A 20,968-nucleotide genomic window follows, 5' to 3' on the forward strand; every position below is an offset into this window, starting at 1 on the left:
ATTATTGCTTTTCTACAAATCCAGAGGGTCGACTCCCCTTTGTTAGATATCTTGTTCGGGTATTTATACCCGAAATATTACACTGTTTATTTTTATTTTTCTTATCTTATGATTAAAATAATTGCTTCATTGCTTGCCTTGTAGATCCACTTATGCTTATGCTTGTCTTGTTGGTGGAGATAGTGTTTGTAGTGGAGATAGTGCTTGTAGTGGAGCATGGTGGAAAAATGAGGTGTCTACAGCTGCCCCTCTTTGCCCATTCTTCTATCAACAACAAGAATAGGGCAAAGACGAAGAGACAATGCATTTTTTGCCCGGTCAACTTCATGATTTGAAATATGATAAGGAATCTATTTTGTTGTCACTCAGGGAATATCAGATCTGGGGATGTTGATCCACTCTACTATTTTTCAGGGAAGATTGAACCGGGTAGACTTTTCTGCTGTCACTCATGGAATATAAATATCAAATCTTGAAGGAGAGATCTGTTCTGCTTCTTTCTAAAGGGAATATCAAATCTCGAAGAGGAGAGACTTGTTCCTGCTTACTCTGAAGGGAATATCAAATCTGGGGGAGTTGATCCATTCAATCGGGGCAGATTTGTTCCACTTACTCTTAAGGGAATATCAAATATTGGAAAAGAGAGACATGTTCCGCTTACTCTGAAGGGAATATCAAATCTTGGAAAAAAGAGACATGTTCCGCTTACTCTGAAGGGAATATCAAATCTTGAAGAAGTGAGACTTGTTCCTCTTACTTTGAAGGGAATAACAAATCTTGGAGAAGAGAGACATGTTCCACTTACTCTGAAGGGAATATCAAATCTTGGAGAAGAGAGACTTGTTCCGCTTACTCTGAAGGGAATATCAAATCTTGGAGAATAGAGACTTGTTCCGCTTACTTGAAGGGAATATCAAATCTTTGAGAAGAGAGATATGTTCCACTTACTCTGAAGGGAATATCATATCTGGAGGTATTGATTCATTCCACTATTCTTCAGGGAAGATTGAATCTGGGTAGACTTGTTTCATTGTCACTCAGGGAATATCAAATCTTGGAAGATAGAAATTTGTTCCGCTTCTTCTAAAGGGAATATCAGATCTGGAAAGAGATGTGATCCATTGAATTAGGGAAGATTTGTTCCGCTGTCACTTAGGGAATATCAAACCTTAGAAAAAAAAGGATTTTTTCCGCTTCTCTTGAAGGGAATATCAGATTTTTCAAAATTTCAATTTTCAGATTTAATATGAGAAACCTTTCTCATATTTCAAAAGACATGTGAAAACATCCTGCCCGAATGTCTTATGGATGGCCCAAAGAACTTATCATATTGCTCGAAAGGCTTACAGATAACCAGAATGATTTAAGCATCATGCTCGAAAGACTTACTGATGGCCTGAAGGACTTATAAATTTTGGAAATAGTTTACTAAGTAAGAAACATTTCTTACTTTTCAAAAATTTTAATTTTCAAATTTAGATGAGAAACCTTTCTCATATTTTAATAGACATTTGAAAACATCCTGCCCAAAGATCTTATGGATGACCCGAAGGACTTATCAATTTTGGAAATAGTTTACTAAGTAAGAAACCTTTCTTACTTTTCAAAAATTTCATTTTTAGATTTAAATGAGAAACCTTTCTCATATTTCGATGGACATGTGAAAACATCATGCCTGAAGGTCTTATGGATAGCTCGAATGACTTATCATCTTGCTTGAAAGGCTTACAGATGACCCGAAGGATTTAAGCATCATGCTCGAAAGACTTACTGATGGTCCGAAGGACTTATAAATTTTGGAAATATTTTACTAGGTAAGAAACCTTTCTTACTTTTCAAAAATTTCAAATTTCAAATTTGAATGAGAAACATTTCTCATTTTTTTTCACTTATAAAATGACTTAATGGTTGGGCAACAAGCCCCACTTCAAAGTAATATTTCCTCTGTGGATTGGGCCCACTCTGTTCTTCAGGTTCTACCTCCTTAGACATGATTCCCTGTATTTGAGGTTTGAATTCTAGCTTCCATTTGTTGTGATTTTAATACCATGAATCTTTTTTCCCTTGGAAGATCTGTAAAAACCAAATGTTTATGTGTGAAATGTGAATGTAATGCAATGCAATGCATTTTATTTTATACAAATGATGTTATCATGCATGTGTAAATGCTGATTCAGTTTTCCTTTGACTCCAAGGTGAGAAACCATGCCTTCTTTCTCTTGATTATTCTTTTATAGGGTTTATTCAGATATCGATGTAGCAATTTACAACTTTTGAAGATCTATCCAATCATCTTGTGGTCTTTGTTTTCTGTCTTCATTCGGAGGAAGTGTTTTCTCTCTCGAATTCTTGCTGCAGTCAGTAATATGATCTTTATGCCCCCTTTTCATCGTTAGCTTAATTACGCTTTCAGATTTGTTCTTCTAGGACACGACCATTGATTTATACTCGACTGGTTGGCTTTAAAAGGTAAGCTCTGCTCAAATTCATAGTCTGTCCCTGACACTTTAAATTATGAAACTCATTCTCAATGTCTTCTTGGTCTGAACCTTGTTATCTCAACATGATCTGAGTTTCTGGTCATGCTCCAAAGTGGGAATTTTCATGGATCTTCCCCACTTGGGTGCCAAAATTCATCCTTGACTGGTCGTATTCTTGCATTTTTGCTATATGCTGGGATATGTACCCTTTTCAAACAAGGCGGTCATTTGTTTCTTGATGGGTTACCGAAATGTCACAAAGGGGTATTACGAGCTCTTATTCTTCATCCTTTATGATTTCTTAGACCATCTTATTCAAGATTATGGAATGCTTCATGTTCTGGCATTGCTTATTCTTCTTCTCCAATAGAGGCACAATGAGCCTCACCAGGATCAAGAACCTTTCACATTTGAAACTATCCTATTTGAAAATGTTTTCCCTCTTTCTCTTATTTTAGGGATCAAAAATGAAAGAATTTTATAAAACATTACCCCTTAATTCAGACTCACAATCGAATCAAATCATAAATATGAGTTTATAGAATATCAAAAGAATTAATAGCTCTTTAATGTTTTCAGGGTTATAGCTCTTTGAAAAGTGTCAAACTTGAGGGGTTGGCTTCCTATTTTCTAAGGTTTCGACCCCAAAATATCATTTCTTTCTTGATCATTGTGAGCATCACAACATGCCCTTCTTTCTTGGCTTGCTATTTTAATCGGATGTGGACAAAATGACGCAACTAGCATAATCAATTACTAGATTTTCTAGAACACTTCTATTTCAGTTCTCTGAAATCTTCCATTTGCTCAAGCTTCGTAGACTCTTCTAACAAAGGCAGTACATAAATATCGATCTAAAATGAAATTCTTGAGTGCTCGTGTGAAATTGACTATAACAGGTGTTCCTTAACTCCCTTAGTCCATCTTTACCGAAACTCCTTATTTATAAAATTTATTTAATTTACCATTGTCTGGCTAGCTGAAATCAGCTTTATTGTAATTTTCCTTTATCAGGCTAGTTGAATGGTTCATCTCATCATAAAGTCTTTGACTTGACAATCACAGTGGAGAATACACCGAATTGCTAAGTACCCGATCAAGATCATGGTTTGAATATAATCTATTCATAAAGTCAGGGCTTTCGAGTTTCCTCTATAACCAATTGTCTTAGCGGAATAGTTTAGCTTTATTGTATACATATATAATTACATTTTGGGTATACATATTCAATTTATTAAGCTTGTTAAGAAGAACCTGTTATAGTCTAGGTGTTGTTGACAATCAGAAAATCTCATCCTTAGAGTTCAATTTCCAAGCAACTGGCCTAAACCAAATTCATCTACTCGACTATTCCATCTGCGAAGATCATAATCATCATTGAACCTCATTAACAAAAGTGTGGTCTATTTAGTTTTGTAACATCATACACAAAAGATGCACCATGTTGTCCGCTCCTATGTATACCTGAATACCAAGCCTATTGTTCATTCTCTTATGATAAGAGAAGGCTATATTGGTCCCTGCAAGAAAAAAGGTATGGTGTTCGATTGTATTTTCTGGGGATAAGGTCAAGGTACTTGTTTTATCAGGTTTTAATCTTTTCATTTTGTCAAAGATTTATAACTCTAATCATTTAAAGATTTTTTAATTCAATTGATATTCAAATAATTTCAAGATTGCAAATTTGATTTAATATTCACCATCTTTAAAGTAGCATGAATTCATTTAAATATCATTACAAAAAACTGATGAGAAAGTTAAAAAAACATGTTCAAACAAGATGTTGCAAATGAAATAAAGCTTCATGATGAATGAAATGATCTCTTCCTAATTAGGATGCCCCATTACTCGTCTAATGTAGCAACACCTGACCCAAACGGATACTACATTATGTACTTTGACGTAGTGTCGTTTAACTCGATCGGGTGTTTCACATTGTTGTCTGGTGCCCCACTCGAGCTCTTCATCCATTATTTCCATTTGTTTGTTCATGATGATGAGGAAGCATTATGAATGAATGATCTTTGTATTATTTTCATATAACATTCCATAAATTATTTTCATGTTTTCATAACTATTGCATGTAAAATGCTTAAATAAACAAATGTGATGCAAATGCATGTATACAAAATGAGTCATTCCAGAGTGTTCATCTTAAAACAACTTTCATTGAACACAAAGGTTTTGATACATTAAACAACTTTACACATAAGGAATAGCTTTAACTCTTAACTTCTTTATCTATCTCAAAAGCCAAGTTAACTTCCACTCATGTTCGGGTGTTGAGTTGTCCATCTTCCCCAATTCTCTTGCAAAGCCAACAAGATCAATCAACTTGTGAGCCAAATGGCTTGCTTGGATCATAGCTTCTTTCATGACGTTGCTTTTTCCTCCATCCTGCGTGTCAATTCTTGGAGCTGTAAACGAAGTTGATCATTTTTCCTCATAAGAAAATCTTCATTGTTATGAAATCCTTAGGCAATATTTTCAAAATTATCTACCATCCTCATCAATTTCTTGTTCCAAACTCTAGTGACTTCTAGCTCAGCCTCAACCTTATGCTTGTGGCGTTGATATGAAGCCTCCATATTGGCTATAGACAAATTCAAAATCTGATTCTCAGTTTGACATCTTTCCAAATCATTACCAGTTGTATCGTTTCTTTTTTCTGCAATATGTAAATCATAAGAGAACTTCTTGGCTCGACCTTCATGCACATTTCAATTCTTTCTCCAGTGTTCAGCATCTTTCTTCAGTTTAACGACCTCTTTTGTCCACTCTTCTGGGGTATTTCCTATACCATCATTTTAAAGGCTATATTGATCCTTTGAAAACCATCATACATGGATTCTATCTCTCTATTTAGTTTATTATTTTTCATTCCTCAAATAACAAACTTGAGTTTCATCCTTTAACAAATCTTCTTCTTCCTGGATGCCCTCACTCACATCTTTACCTTTGAACAATTTTGGCTCCACCTTAACAGGACAATCAGTCACCAAACCCAGTCGACCTTTCATTTTGAACTCCAAAACTTCATGATCCAAAAGATGTTGGACTCGATGTTTGAAGGTGGTACAATTCTCAATGGAATGTCCTTGAGCCCCGACATGATACTCACAACGAACATTGACGTCATACCAATTTGGATACGGAGGCCGAAAAGGCTTCACATAATGCGGGGCCACCTTTCGGGCCTCTAAAAGCTTATCATACAACTCCTTATATGATATAGGGATAGAATAAAAACAAGAGCCACCTCTTGTCTTAGATTGAACTGGAATCTTCAGGTTTATTTCTCCTGACGCTGTAAGTATACTATCAAATGCCCATGAGTTCTGACTGTATTATTTCTTTTCATCTTTCTTGACTTCTACAGTTATCACTATTTCCTTGGGGTCTCCATACAACTTGTTGATACGAATGGTGACTGTGCGTAATTTCTCATACTGATTAGAATTATCTTGTTCTAAAGTAGCCCTTTGTGTACTTGACATCGTATGACTGTTTTTGTCGAGCTCAATCTTTTCTTTACAAAAGTCTATCTTTCTTTGGCCCAATCAGTTATTCTATCCATCATCTTGGACATTTGCTCCCTTATCTTTCCTTTTGCTATTCGTCGGGCATACGATCCTCAGGGGCATAACTCTCCATTATTCTCAGAGTTTCCTTAGGATGTCATTCCTTAGCTGTGTTATAGTTTACTTGATCATGAAACCCTTTGTTCATCATGAAAACCTTTAATATGATGACCACTCACAAATCAACACCTTGATTATGTAATGAACATGTGATGCAAGCAAAAAGAAAAAACAACATATAAACTAGTTAGTACGAAAAAATGATAATAAGATGACAAGAATTATTATAGAAGTAAATAACAAATTAAATAAATAAATAAGCTAATGCAAAACGAGAAAGCGAATGCAAATGCAAATGAACAAGGTGTTAATTCCAAAAGTGACCACCATAGAACAACCTTCATTTAGACAACAAGATTTCATTACACCATGTGGTCAAAATATAATTGTGATTCTTCATTTCTTCATTTCCTTGTACCGTACTCTTCATGGAATCTAACATTACACCCTAAAGTTGTTAGTGCATTCTATCAACTTTGATGACATCGAATGTCCCAATCTTTACTTTCAATGCAAAGTGGTCTTCATCTTTGTGAAGGGTCTTATCGTCCTTGTTATGACTATATCTATATATTGAGGGAATATATTGGCCTTCACTTCTTTAAAGGAAGTCTTCAATCAACTTCAAATTTCTTCCTTCATCTGATGTCCTTCTTTATGGATCGTTTGAATATCTTTGAATCTCCCATTGTTTTACTACATGATTAAGAATTTCTTGTCTCATTATGATCAATCTTCTTATTATTCAATCACTTGTGAATTAACACCTTTGGATGACATAAATATGCAAATGCAATAAATCCAAAATAAAATAGACATAAAACCAAAATGGGTTAGTACACATAATATAATCAACAAAATATAAGTATCGTAGTCATTAAATAAAACCTACCCTCACATGCTAGCTACCCAATCATGCTTTAGTAGATCCTACCCAAACTTGATTTCTACCCATATGCTTTGTTTATAGAACCTCCTAACCTCATGCCATCTAGTTCGAATGCTTACCCAAATTAAACCTTACCGCATGATTTCTAATTTGCATACATTTATTCGAGAAATTAAAATTACACTAAAGAATGCTCAAATAAGCTTTCCTTGTGTACTCTCCTCAAAGGATCATATGGTCTGGGTAAGACTATATATGGGTTCTAAGTTTACTACATGCTGGTTCGGTTCTAAAGTAATGGGTCCTCGAATTGTCCTTTGTCGGTGCCCCCTTAGTCTATCGAACCCTCAATCCTGGCCCATCACAGGCTTTCGGATCGAGTTCAAGTCGAGGGGACACTTCCTTATGTCATTGCGGAGGTGAAAACCTTACGAGGATCATAAGGCGTGAGCCCAAGAAGTGTTTCACTATCCCTCACGGAGGTGAAAACCACACGAGAGAGTAATTACTTACTCTTACTTAAATAGGACGGAGCGAGGTTTTAGCTCACATTATGTAAATGCAGTTGTGCAGTGTATGAGGAAAAGCAAAAACAAAGTAAATAACACTGAGAATAAAACTCAAGACTCTGAACAATTATTTAATCTGAAAACATTAGCAAACATATCAGTACAACTATTTAGTGGTTAAGCAAATTAAGAGTCAAAATGCAAACAAAACTTATTTACAACCAAACAAGGCAAACTAGAACGAACTTGTAATTTTATTTGCAAAGACAATTTATTAATCGACTAATGGTCTGACTCTCTAAAAGTCCCCAGCGGAGTCGTCAAGCTGTCGAAATGGTTTTTTTCTGGATGAGATTTTTTAAAACCACGCCAATTTTTAATTATTCTCTTCAGATCAAATTTTAATTAAAAGTGAATATGGTTTTAAAAAACCTCTCGTTTCGAAAAATTTGGGATTCTTTTTAAAATAAAACGTACGATTCGAAGATTTGCCACCAATCTTTGATTAGGGTGTGATTGGGCACCCAAAAAATATATTTTTCCATTTTAAATAAAATTAATTTTAATTAAAACAACAAGTTGACGTCTGCATTACCAAAATTCGAGTTCGGGAGTCGGTTACTTGTGGGGAAGGATTAGCACCCCACAGCGTCCTAAATCGGTACCTAGTCGATTAATTAATTGTCTTTGCAATAAAATGTACAAGTTCGAGTCTAATTTAATTTAAGATCCCCTAAAATAACATTTTTCGAAATTTTGGATAAAAGATAATAATATTTAATTATTTCCTATCCAGAAGAACTGATCTATCATACCTTAAAGCAATCAATTTTTATTCCAATCGTATAAAGAAATATTAAAATTCCATTCTAAATTTCAAAACAATAACACCCAAAATAATTTTTAGAGAAAAATAATATTATTTATTTCTTATCGAATATTATTATTTTAAAAACCCTTTGAAAAACACATGCAAAAGTCAAGCAAATTAAAAGAGATCAAACAAATTAATTATATTATTTATTTTATCAATATTTAACGAGAATAAGGATATTCGATTAATTAAATATCTTGAGACGAGACTTTAGATTCGATCTAACCGTCTTTTCTCAATGAATTTAATTAAAAGAATATGGTCTTTTCCTCGATTCCCAAATTTTAAAAATCAATTCGCTTTAATTGGTGTCACTTAGTGGGATAGACTTTCATTTTAAAATTATCAAAAGTAACTTTCTTATACGTTAAGATAGTCACTTTACGACAATATTAAAATGCTCGAATATTACCCTTAGTCAATTTATTTTGGTTCGAGTCAAGAGATGCTTAAGAGGATATCATGCAAAATTAATTAAGATGTCATGTAAAGCATATGCACATATAAATGCATTTAAACAAAAATGAAAATACATCAAAATATTTAATTAACGATAAATAAAATAAGACGCATGCACCAAAACATACTTAATTAATTAAATCCAAATGGTAAAAAAAATGAACCAACAATAATAAAAATTCCATACTTTTCGGCACAATACACATATGCATAATAAGGAACCATAATGTGAACATTAAAAAACAATAGTATAATTATTCCATTTGTATTATAATCAATAAAAACTAAACCACTATAGCTTAAATTAAGGAAACAAGTGGAGAAACAAATATTATAATAATTCTATATATATTATAATTAAAAAATAAACCCAAATATTATACATGAAAAAATGATGGTATTTAAAATAAGTATAAATTAAGATCATAACGTAATTTACATAAACTAAGACAAGGACTAAAATGATATTCGACCAAAATTTATATATCACACAAGTAAAAATGGAAAATAACTAAAAGGTTCCCCAGTGACCATTTTGTAAAACATGTGTAAAGTATGGGGGACTTATGATGTAATTTAGCCCGAATTACCGCTATAAATACCACTTATTTAGTTTTTTTTTTTTCATTTTCATCAAGGTTTCAAAAAGAGAGAGGGAGAGTTAGGGAGAAACTCTCCCAACATGGCTCGACCGACCCCTTGCTGGCCACCACGAGCCACCGCCAGACCCCGTTCGGTTACCGCTGTGGTGGCCAGAATTCCCAAAATTACCCCCTTATCTAGATCTAAACTCTTAGGTAGTTACCTTAGGCAAAAACGACCCTAAACACCTCTAAAACACCTCTAAAACAATCTCCAAAGGTCCCCGACCGTTCGACTTCTTCCTTTTCCGATGACGATGAACCCCCCGGTTTGACTATCTCTTAAAGGTAATAGATCAACTATTTTCTTTCATTTTCCTTACATACAAAATAGATTTTTATTTTATACATTATTTTTTTGCTTTAAAATTTACTCTAAAATATAAATAAGTAAAACTGAAAAAAGATACCTTAAGCTTATGATATTATTGCTTTTCTACAAATCCAGAGTGTCGACTCCCCTTTGTTACATATCTTGTTCGGGTATTTATACCCGAAATATTACACTGTTTATTTTTTTTATTTTTCTTATCTTATGATTAAAATAATTGCTTCATTGCTTGCCTTATAGATCCACTTATGCTTGTCTTGTTGGTGGAGATAGTGCTTGTAGTGGAACACGGTGGAAAAATGAGGTGTCTACACATACTTCTTTTGAAAACGCTTTAAATACCATAAAATTATATACATCTACAACCTATTTCAATATCTCTAACGGATATAGAAGAGATGGCTTACTTTGATTGTCATGTAGTTTGCTTTCAACTTTAATAGCATCTATCAGCCAATAATCTTTCAAATTGCTGAAAGAAACGTAGTAAATCATAATTATAACCAATGTATATCTTTAATTGGTTATTTATACTCTCACTTCTTTGAGTAGTAGACATATTTTCACAAAAAGTTTGTCTTCCATAAACTAAAGCTCATTTTCTCTCAACTCAAATTGTTTCTGTAGCCAGTTATTATTCTTCAAATTTTATTCTGCAAACATTTTATTCCATGCATTTAAAAAATATTCATCTTCATCGTAATCATAAACACAATTACTAAATTTTTTAATAAAGTTACTAAATCTCTCAAATACATCACTAAGATGCTTAGCTGCAATTTGGAATATATGTCAGACACATAATCGATGACATGTTTCAGGCCATTTTGAATGAAGAGCTTTTACCATTGCAGCATCTTACCTGTAAGAATCATAGTTGGTTTTTCCCCAACATTGCTTTTGAAAATGAATCGAGTAACCAAATAAAATAATTACATGTTTCATCATACAACAAAGTTGCACCAAATTAAGATAACGCTTTTCATATGGTGATTAACACCCACAAATAATGTCAAAGGTCTACCATCCTTATTTTTTCTATATGTTGTATCAAAACATACATCTCCAAAAGATTCATAATCTAATTTCATCCTGTTCTTTGTCCAAAAAATATTTTTTATGAAGTCATCAAGATTAACTTGAATGGCATAAGAAACATTTGGATAATCATGTTGCATATTTTGTAAATACTCCAACACCCCGTCAGTATCTCCAACTTTCATCTCATTTGTTCATCTAGTACACAAGCAATTATTATAGTCTTCAAGAATAAAACCAATATTTTCGACCCCTCCAACTTTTCTAGCTAAAAACCCAACATTTTCTTTTGGTGTTAATCCTGATCAATCAACGATTTCAAGTTCTGCAGCTTGGGCAAGATTGATTTTTCTTTAAGATCTTAGAAGCATGCGCATAGATGGAGAACTTAATGTGTGATTATGATCTGTAATAAATTTTGTAACTTGAAATTTACCATCAACCCTCGAAACTTTCAATACAGCTAAGCATCCGAATCTTGTTTCTGGATGGTGATTTTTTACATCATCATCTCGTTTATCTTTTATTCGGGTACCTTGACAAGAACAAAAAAATCTCTATTTATCCAATGGCCACCTTGATCTCTATGTCCTTTGCTTCTTCTAATATTAAATCCTACCTTCTTGGCATACGTGTTATAAAAATCATTAACATCTTGTTTTGTATTGAATTTCATGCCAACTCTAGGAATAAGTTTATTAGAAAAAATTGCATAAGATGTAGTAACATAATTATTATAAGAATAAATTTCGATTGAACTTTTATCTTACTCTAAAATTAAAATGTATTTATTTGTTGGTTCAATTAATGTATCAACTCCTGCAAACTCTAATCTTCTACACGAAGTTTTAGTCGTTTCACTTATATCTCCCTCCATAACCTAAAAGAACAAATTTTATTATTTTAAAAAATAAATAAATTAAAACATTATTTACAATAATCACAGGTGTGGTATATATCTACTAAATTAAATAATGTGTATATTCATAAAATAAAATAATTAAATTTAATTCTTACTCGATAAAGTAAACTATTAGATGTCAACGAGTTGATTGATGACAACGAGTTTTCATTGACATAGAATGTCAAAACGATACATGAGTATGTTGTTAGAGAACAACATATTGGATTGACTCAGTATGAGCATATGTCTTGGATTATTATGTGATGGTTGCAACTTTGCTCACGGTGATAACTATATACATAATCCTCGGACTTGAGACCATTATTATCTCAACATATATTGTTGTGTGTTTTGATACTGTTAAACATGTTCCATAACTAGTTGCACTATAAAGACTGATGTTGAACATATCACGATATATATATAGTAGGGTGTGAATGATCAATATAAGATTTGTTCTTCCTACATAACAGGAGCTATATCACAAGCCACTTGATTGAGTGAGACTAGAAATGCATGGTCATACTCGAATAAGTTGATATGAGATATCAAAAGTTATTAGTTTGTTATAGTTTACTCTAGATGTCAAAAAATAATAGACTGACTATACAAGATTGACTATTCCAAAACTTATTCTAGATATAAAGGACAAAAGGATATAATACATAATAGAGTTAGTCACGAAGATGTTATGTCAAATCATGACTTCTTGGAACTTAGATGACAATAATATATTACTAGATGTCACTTGTTGTTTGTAATGCTAAAATGGTTCTAATAATTAGTACTAATGTTACAAGAACCTGCAGGGTCACACCTCAAGGTTGAAATAAGCAAATTTTAAATGAGTTATAACTGTACAATTTTATTGTGTATGAATGAATATATATATATATATATATATATATATATGAAATTAAAATTATTCCAAATTTGATAAATATTAAAAGAATGTAATTATGATTACAATTCTTTTAATAAAAATAAAGTTGAAATAATAAAATTCGGAATAAATATATTTTGAATAAATCCTAAGGGTTGGGGCAACTTGATATAAAATCCCACTTTAGATGAAATTCTCAAAAACAGTTCTTGAGAAAAAGAAACAATTGCTCTCAACCGGGTGAACTAAGTAGAGGTCAAGATGATTTCGTGGAGGCTAAGATTCAAATTGTTTGTGTATGCTGCCCATTTTTTAACGTATATCTCGTAACTGTTTCTCTCAAATTTGATTTTTTGTACATAGATCACTAGTGAAATCGTCAGATAATTTTTCAGCTACGCAATGAGGTGTCCGACGATCCCAACACAAACGTGAGTATTATGAGCTTCATTTGTAATTTTCATACTCTTTAAATTAGTCATTGAGTCTTTCCAACATCATCAAATGTGGATTAGAGTTTTAAACGTGAGATATTTAAGACTTGCAGGATGGATACAACAATAATCAGGGAAAAATGCAGGATTTTATAATAGGGGTGAACCTGAATTTTTAAAATTCTAGGGACGAACTTGAACTTATAAAATTTCATAGGCGAAAACATATTTTCAATACAAAATATATAGAAAAAAATTTAAAATATATAGTAATTTTAAAATTTCAGAGAACGAAATCCCCACCCGCCCCCTCGATCCATCATGACAATAATGATTAAGAGTGATCAATTTTTAGTTATAACTTGATTGATTAGGCTGGTTTAGTCAAAATTAGATATGTCGGTTTATTTATTTATTTTAAGGTTCAATTAAATCGATATACAATTAATATAAGGGTAAAGTACATAAATGGTACCTTTGATTATAGGATATTGCTTTATTAAGTCTATCGATTATTGAAAGTTACAAAATGGTCCTCTGACTACAGGGAGTTACTTTGTTGAGTCATTTGACTATTACAAGTTAAAAAAATGGTCACCATGTTCAAAACTCGACATTTTTTGTTAAAAATTTGTCGATAATCTGAATTGTACGTTAACTTGTTGACTGAGTTATAATTAAATCTGATCTCATAATCTCAAACAACTGTTATATCTCACTCAGTTTGTTAACATCCAACTCAGGTGATTGTTAGCTTTATAACGAAAAATTATGAGTTTAGAACAAAATAAATATTCGAGTGACTATTTTGTAACTTTTAATAGTTGAGAGACTCAACAAAGTAACTTCCTATAGGTGAGAGACCACTTTTTTACTTATAATAGTTAAGAGACTCAATAAAGTAATATCGTATAATCGGGTGACCATTTGTGTACTTTACCCTTAATTTAATATTTTTGTTAAAGGCTTAATATAAAAAATAAGTGCCTGGACTTTATCTCGAAAAACGATTTAATGCCTAAAAAATTTTTCGCTAAAAATTGGTGCCTAACGTTTCTAAGTTACAATTTTAAGTGCATACCGTTATATTTTTAATAATAAAAATATTACTTTTAAATAAAAATGAAAAAAAATTAAAATTTAATTTATTTACAAAAGAACCTCAAACTTTTAATGAAATTATAAAAAAACTCAAAAAAAATAAAAATCTCATTTCAACCCCGTTACCATGGTAGAACGCCGGAGGAGAACCGACGAGCGACGACGATGATGGGTTTTGAGCAGAATTAGACGTTGGTTCGAATGGTGGTGATGGTGTGGCATATAGACGTCAGGATTGAACCGAAATCGATGAAAAATAACGAGGTGCTTAAAATCCGACGAACCTTCGAACGCTTTTCCACGGTGAATGGTGGCAGCTTACGGTGAAAGGCCAATGCAGGTTTGATCGGCAACCAACGCTGGTCCTAATGACGGTGGCGATGACAGCCACAGACAATCGATGGCCATGGAAGGAGCGGAAGGGCGAACTGGAGAAAGGGGAGAATAAAAGCTGGGGGTGGGGGTTACGCACGTGGGGTAACTGTTTGTTTTTTTTAATAAAAATATTTTTATTTTTAAAATTTTTAAAATAAATTATTAAAATTACCAGACTCGACGTGTCACTTAACGTTTATTTTTAATATCAGGCACATAAAAGTATATCATTAGAAACAATAGACACCTATTTTTAGTGAAAAATTCTTTAGGCACTAAAACGTTTTTTTGGGATAAGTTTGGACACTTATTTTTATATTAAGCCTTTTTTAAATATTTAATTTAAGATTTATATGTTTTAAAATTATTAATAAAACATATTTATTTTTATATTTTAAATTTAACTAAATTAAAAAATAAATGCTCAAATTATATTTCATATTCATTTTAGGCATTTAGTTTATTTTAGTCAAGGTAGGTGTAAAATGTTTTCTATGTTATCATTTTAAGGGTATGAATCATCACGACCGTTTAAAAATCTTTCAGTCACTCAAAATATGATATGTGGTGGGTTTTAAATTTTTTAAATTGTATTTTAAAAATTAAATTAGTATTATTTTAAAAAACCCAAATTCTCTGAAATGTATAAAAATTATAAAATTCCTAAAACTTCTTATTACCATTGCAAGCACCTCCGTCGCTGCCGAGAAGTGACCAATCGAACAACCATATCAAGTAAAGTTGTTTTTTCCAATGCGAGCGATAAGAACTACCCCTCTGTCCCATTTAAAATTTCTCTTATTATTATTTAGTCAATTTATTAACTTTGACTCATTATTATTTAAAATTCATTATTCATAAAAATATATATATATTTTAGAAATCTTTAATCAAATATATTTTTAATAAAATTTATTTTTAAAAAATATTTAGAATAATTATGACAAATTTTAAAAATTTTGACATTTAATTAACTTTGACTCATTATTATTTAAAATTCATTATTCATAAAAATATATATATATTTTAGAAATCTTTAATCAAATATATTTTTAATAAAATTTATTTTTAAAAAATATTTAGAATAATTATGATCAAATTTTAAAAATTTTGACATTTAAAAAGTTAAATAAAAACATTTTTAATAGGATGGAGGCATAATTTTGTAACCCCTTCCCTCATAGTTCTATAGTGCGAGTAAAATCCATTAACCCTCATTGTTTAACTTGTTCCACTTTCTTCATTGTTAATGTTTTTTTAATCTATTTGCTCAAAAAAGTATTTTTTAAATAGACGCCCAAACTGGTCTCTTTTCGTCGTCGGCAACAGACCAACAGTTTTCGATGGAGGGGAAACAAGCGACTAAAGGATGGATTAGATATTTGAGTATTGAGATATCTTGCTCATGTCGTGCTATGTAGTATTTGGTCGAACTATTTCAGTTGGTTATTTTAATAATGCTCCTCGGTCGCTCTTTTCCCCTCCCGTTTGTCAACGTTAAATCTCGATTTATCATTGATTACGAAGAAATTTTTTAACGAGATCCTAACTTATTTTCTTAGAAAATAAAAATATCGAAAAAATATGCTTAATTGTAAAATTGAAAAAATGATTTATGGAAAATGAAAATAAAAATCTGTTTGATATGATGTAATTAGTTTTTTGATAAATAATTTACGTAAAATGGATTATCTAAAAATTGTTTATGTAAAATGAATTACTTGAAAAATTGTTTAACGTAAAATGAATTGCCTAAAACTGTTTTACGTGAAATAAATAATATTTTCTGGGAAATAATTTTCAAAATCTATTTTACGGTGTTTTGATGATGTTGTGTAAATCATTTTCACTAATTGTTTAATACACTATTGTAGACACACTTTTCATGACCGAAATAAATATATATATTTATATATATTATATATATATATATATATTATATATATATATATATATATGTACAATTATTATTATTATTATTAAGCTAACACATTTGTTCATTTTCTGTATCAGGGTTACGAGTGGCCAAGTAGCACGCACGAACCGGTCAACTAGCTGCAACCCGCATGAATCGGTCCAAGCCCTCAACACCGAATCAACCCAGGGCTAGGGTTTCCAGAACTTAGCAAGCAAGCGTCGTTTCCCGCGAGGACTCTTCCTCACTCGCACCTCCGATCTTCACGCCAAACCGTCCGGCGCAAAGACCTCGCAAGGCAACCACCAACAAACATTAAAAGAACAATTTGTATGCCATTAGGACTCCTAAAAATAGGGTCTCTTTTCTACTATAAATACCCATGTAATCACATTCAAGAAGAAAAAAGGCAAGAAAAAATACAAAAAAATGAATTCTTCAGGAATCAAAAACAGAACCGATTTTTTTTCAAAGCGAAGATGTATTTTCTAATTTGATTTCATTTTCAGTTTATTAGTTTAGTTATTTAAATGCAATTAAGGTAGTAGATTTTAGTTTTTTTTGTTTACATTCGATGCTTTCAAAAATATATATATGAAAAGGGGTTAGAAACTTATCGGGGCCGCCGTTGGCTCGACAAGCGAGTGAGGAATCGACCACCCAAGCTTGGTGGCCAAGTTGTTTTTTTCCTGGAGTTAGAAAACTTTGCGCCGCATGGAGAGAATGGGGAAGAAGAGAAGAAGATGCGTGATGTTAGTTTAGTTTAGGTTTTAGGTTATATTAAGTTTAGGGTTAATTACTACTAAGCCATTCTAATTTAGCCACTTATTTCTATTCTAGTCATCCGTTTTAAGGTCAAATATCCAAGTTTATATTATTTGAGCCTTTATCTTTCCATTTATATCTTGATCACCAGTTTACTCATGATACCATCTTTTTTATATTTTACTTTAGTCATGATATGGGTAATTAGTCCATTTTAATCACTGCCTTGTGTTGGGTTTAATTAGTATTTGCTCCTTTATGTTTCTGGTTATTTTATTTTAGTCCTCTATATTAGTTTTGGGTCATTTGCATTTCTAGTGCCTATAATGTTTATTATTTTGATGTTAGTTTTGTTTTTTTATATATTTGGGGTTCAGCCCCCTAACTTCTTATTTTGTTGTTTTAATCTTTTAAATTTCTGGTTTTGATGTTTTAATCCATTAAGTTTTTTTTTTTTTCTCTTGTAGCTCATTTCTAGAATTAATTGATCCATAAATTTAATTATTTTCAATTTAATTTTTAATTTGAATTTCCTTTCATTTCTTTTATTTACTCTTTTTTTTATTTCGATTTTAATAATAACTCTTTGTTTTTGTTTGTTTTATTTTTTAACTTTATTTATGATTTTTTAGGGATAATTTTAATTGATCAAAAGGTAAATAATTATGATCGAATTTTTAAATTTAAATTTAAATTACAATTTTCGCAATTAAGACAACTGACAAATTAATTGGTACCGAAAGGGCAGTTCAAGGTGCTAATCCTTCCTTGACAGTAATGACTCCCGAACCCGACACGTTTTCTGGTACAAACGCAGATCAGGTAAGATGGTGTCCGACCCACCTAAATTCGTTTTAAAATGGTCGGTGGCGACTCCAATCTACATTTTCAAGTCGAAACCCAATTCCGGGGCCCAACCGAAAGGCGGTTACGACAACTATAGTTAATTTTTATAGAAAATTATTTACATAAAATAAATAAAGTTCGGTTTGGTTAATATTTAAAAAAATGATTCGATTAACGATTAAAGAAAAAAGTTCAATTTATTCGATTAATGATAATTCAATTCGATAGGTGGTTGAACTAACCATTTGAGCACCCTTAATTTTAATTTTTAGTATTTTATTAATATAATACTAAATATTAATAATTTAATAATATTATATTTATGAAAATAATAGATAAATATTAATAATTTATTATATATTACTAAAATAAAAATATAATATCATATATTATTATAATATATCTAAGTATATATTAATATAATATTAAAAATATAATATTATTAAAATTATATTATATGTATATTAAATATTTTAATAATTAATATTTTATTAAAAAGATATTAAAATATTAGTTTAATATTAAATGTATAGAAAATATTTTACAAAAAATCAGATGGTAAAATAATTTACAGAAAATACAAACTAGGAAATGAGTTACATAGGGAAAATTAATTATAGCTATTAAACATTGATTTTTTTTTCGTAAAACTAATTACAACTATTAAACACCGAAAAATATTTTTCAAAAAATATTTTCCAGCTATCAAACACAGAAAAACGAGGAAAACATTTTATGAAAAATATTTTTCGGCTATCAAACACAAATGAAAATATGAAAACCAAAAAATATTTTTTCTGTATTTTCATTAAAATTGTTTTGGAAAATATAAAAAATAAGGAAACATGATATCTAGATTTTTAACTTACCTTACAGAGTCTTAAATCATTTTAACAGTATTTTTTTAACTTAACAATATTTGAAACTCTCAAACTTTTGTAAAAAGATCAATATGGTCACTGAACTTTTTTACACTCAATGTAGTCATTAAATAAAATTTTGGTTGATAGTTTAATTTTGTAGCATTTTTATATTTAATGTATTTACTATCTTAATAATTTTTTTTGTGTTTTATATTTTTAATTTAAATATATTTTTTATTTTTTTAAAAAATGAAATAAGTCCTCAAACTTTCTAAAATAATCAATTAAGTCCATCTACCATATTATCGTCCATTATGTACTGTCACAATAATATCATGAACTGTCACATCAATATTGCTAATTGTCATGTAAGTTTGTGAATTATCATGTAAGTGTCGTGACGGTTGACGTTTGATTTTACTGTTCAAAGGTTTATGCTAATTTTTTTCTCTAACTTTAAGGATCACATTTGGTGCAAAAAAATTCAGGAACTACACTAATTATTTTTTCCAAAAGTCTGAGTGTTTCAATTACCACTAATCATATTTCAAACGACTATCATATCTCAGTTAACATGTTGAAGTACAACTCGGTCTACCGTTATTTTTTTAACGGAAAAGGACGATTTTGGAACATAATAAATAGCTGAATGATCATTTTATAACTTTTAATAATAAAAGGACTTAATAAAATTATATCTTATAGTTGGGAACCATATGTGTACTTTACCCTAAACTTTATTTGTATTCATGTATTTTGTTCATGTATAATCCAATATCGAAATATCAACAATGATGGTGTATTAACACATTTGGGCTTGGGCTTGATTCTTTTTAAATCCGATCGCAATCTTAGAAGAATTAGAAAAGCCATAGTATTAATCAAGAAAAAGTAGGCCTAAAACAAGAATAATTATAAACCAAAATTGAAGGATTAAAAGAAACAAGGACCCGAATTGCCAATATGGTAAATTAAGAATCGAAAAGTTAAAAAAAAAAAAAACAGATTGCATTCATGAACGACTGACCGTTTAATCTTTTTTTAATAATTAATGGATTAATATAAGTTGACTTTGGTGAGAGAAATCTGGAAATGCACTTAAATTTCAATGCTTGACCATTCGAGGACAAATCTCAACTATGGAAACTTCTTGGCAAAAAGCCGGTTTTAGTTTATATTGTATTCAAAGTCTACTTGATGCCGTGAAAAAAACGAAGAAATTGGTCCCAATTAAGTTAGAGTAAACTACACCTTCAGTACTTAAATTATTATTTTTATTTCGTTTTGATATCCTAATCTTATTTTTTTAGAATCATACTTAACTTTTAATTTATATTTCAATTTGATACCCTGTCGTTGAAAATTTAACATAATTATTGACGCGATGTGTATTATTTTTTCAATGATGATGTAATATTACCTTATGTCACTCAATACCACTGTTAATTTTTTAAGAGGTATACTAAAATAAAATCTAAACTAAATATTAGATATGATTTTGAAAAAATATTTAGGTACCAAAATGGAATAAAAGTAATAGTTTAGATACTAAACATGTAGTTTACCCATAAATTTAACATTATAAAATTCACTATCATTCCAATTAAATTTAATATTAAAATATTTTATTAAAAATTATTTAGATGGTAAATCCATATCTTGGTTCTTCAACTCAACTTCAAGATTCAATTTAGTGCCAAAGTTTTTCTCCAATTAGGTACCTAAAATTTAATTTTAAGGTTCAATTTGGTACCTAAAGTTTTTTTAGTCTAATTAAGTATATGAACTTGACTTCTTAGTTCAAATTGATATTTGAACTTATGTTTTATCTAAATTGGTAAATATAATAAATGACTCATTTGAACCAATTTGAATTATGCAACCATGTTTAAGTATCCATTCGAACCAAAAAGTTAACTTTAGATATCTAAATTGAAATAAAAAGTATAGAAGCTAAATTGGACACCAAGGCATAGTTTGGGTATCTAATTGGACAAAAAAAAAGTAAAGATACCATATT

Source organism: Hibiscus syriacus, unplaced genomic scaffold (assembly GCF_006381635.1).
Source record: "Hibiscus syriacus cultivar Baekdansim isolate YM2019G1 unplaced genomic scaffold, ASM638163v2 tig00000910_pilon, whole genome shotgun sequence".
NCBI lineage: Eukaryota > Viridiplantae > Streptophyta > Magnoliopsida > Malvales > Malvaceae > Hibiscus > Hibiscus syriacus.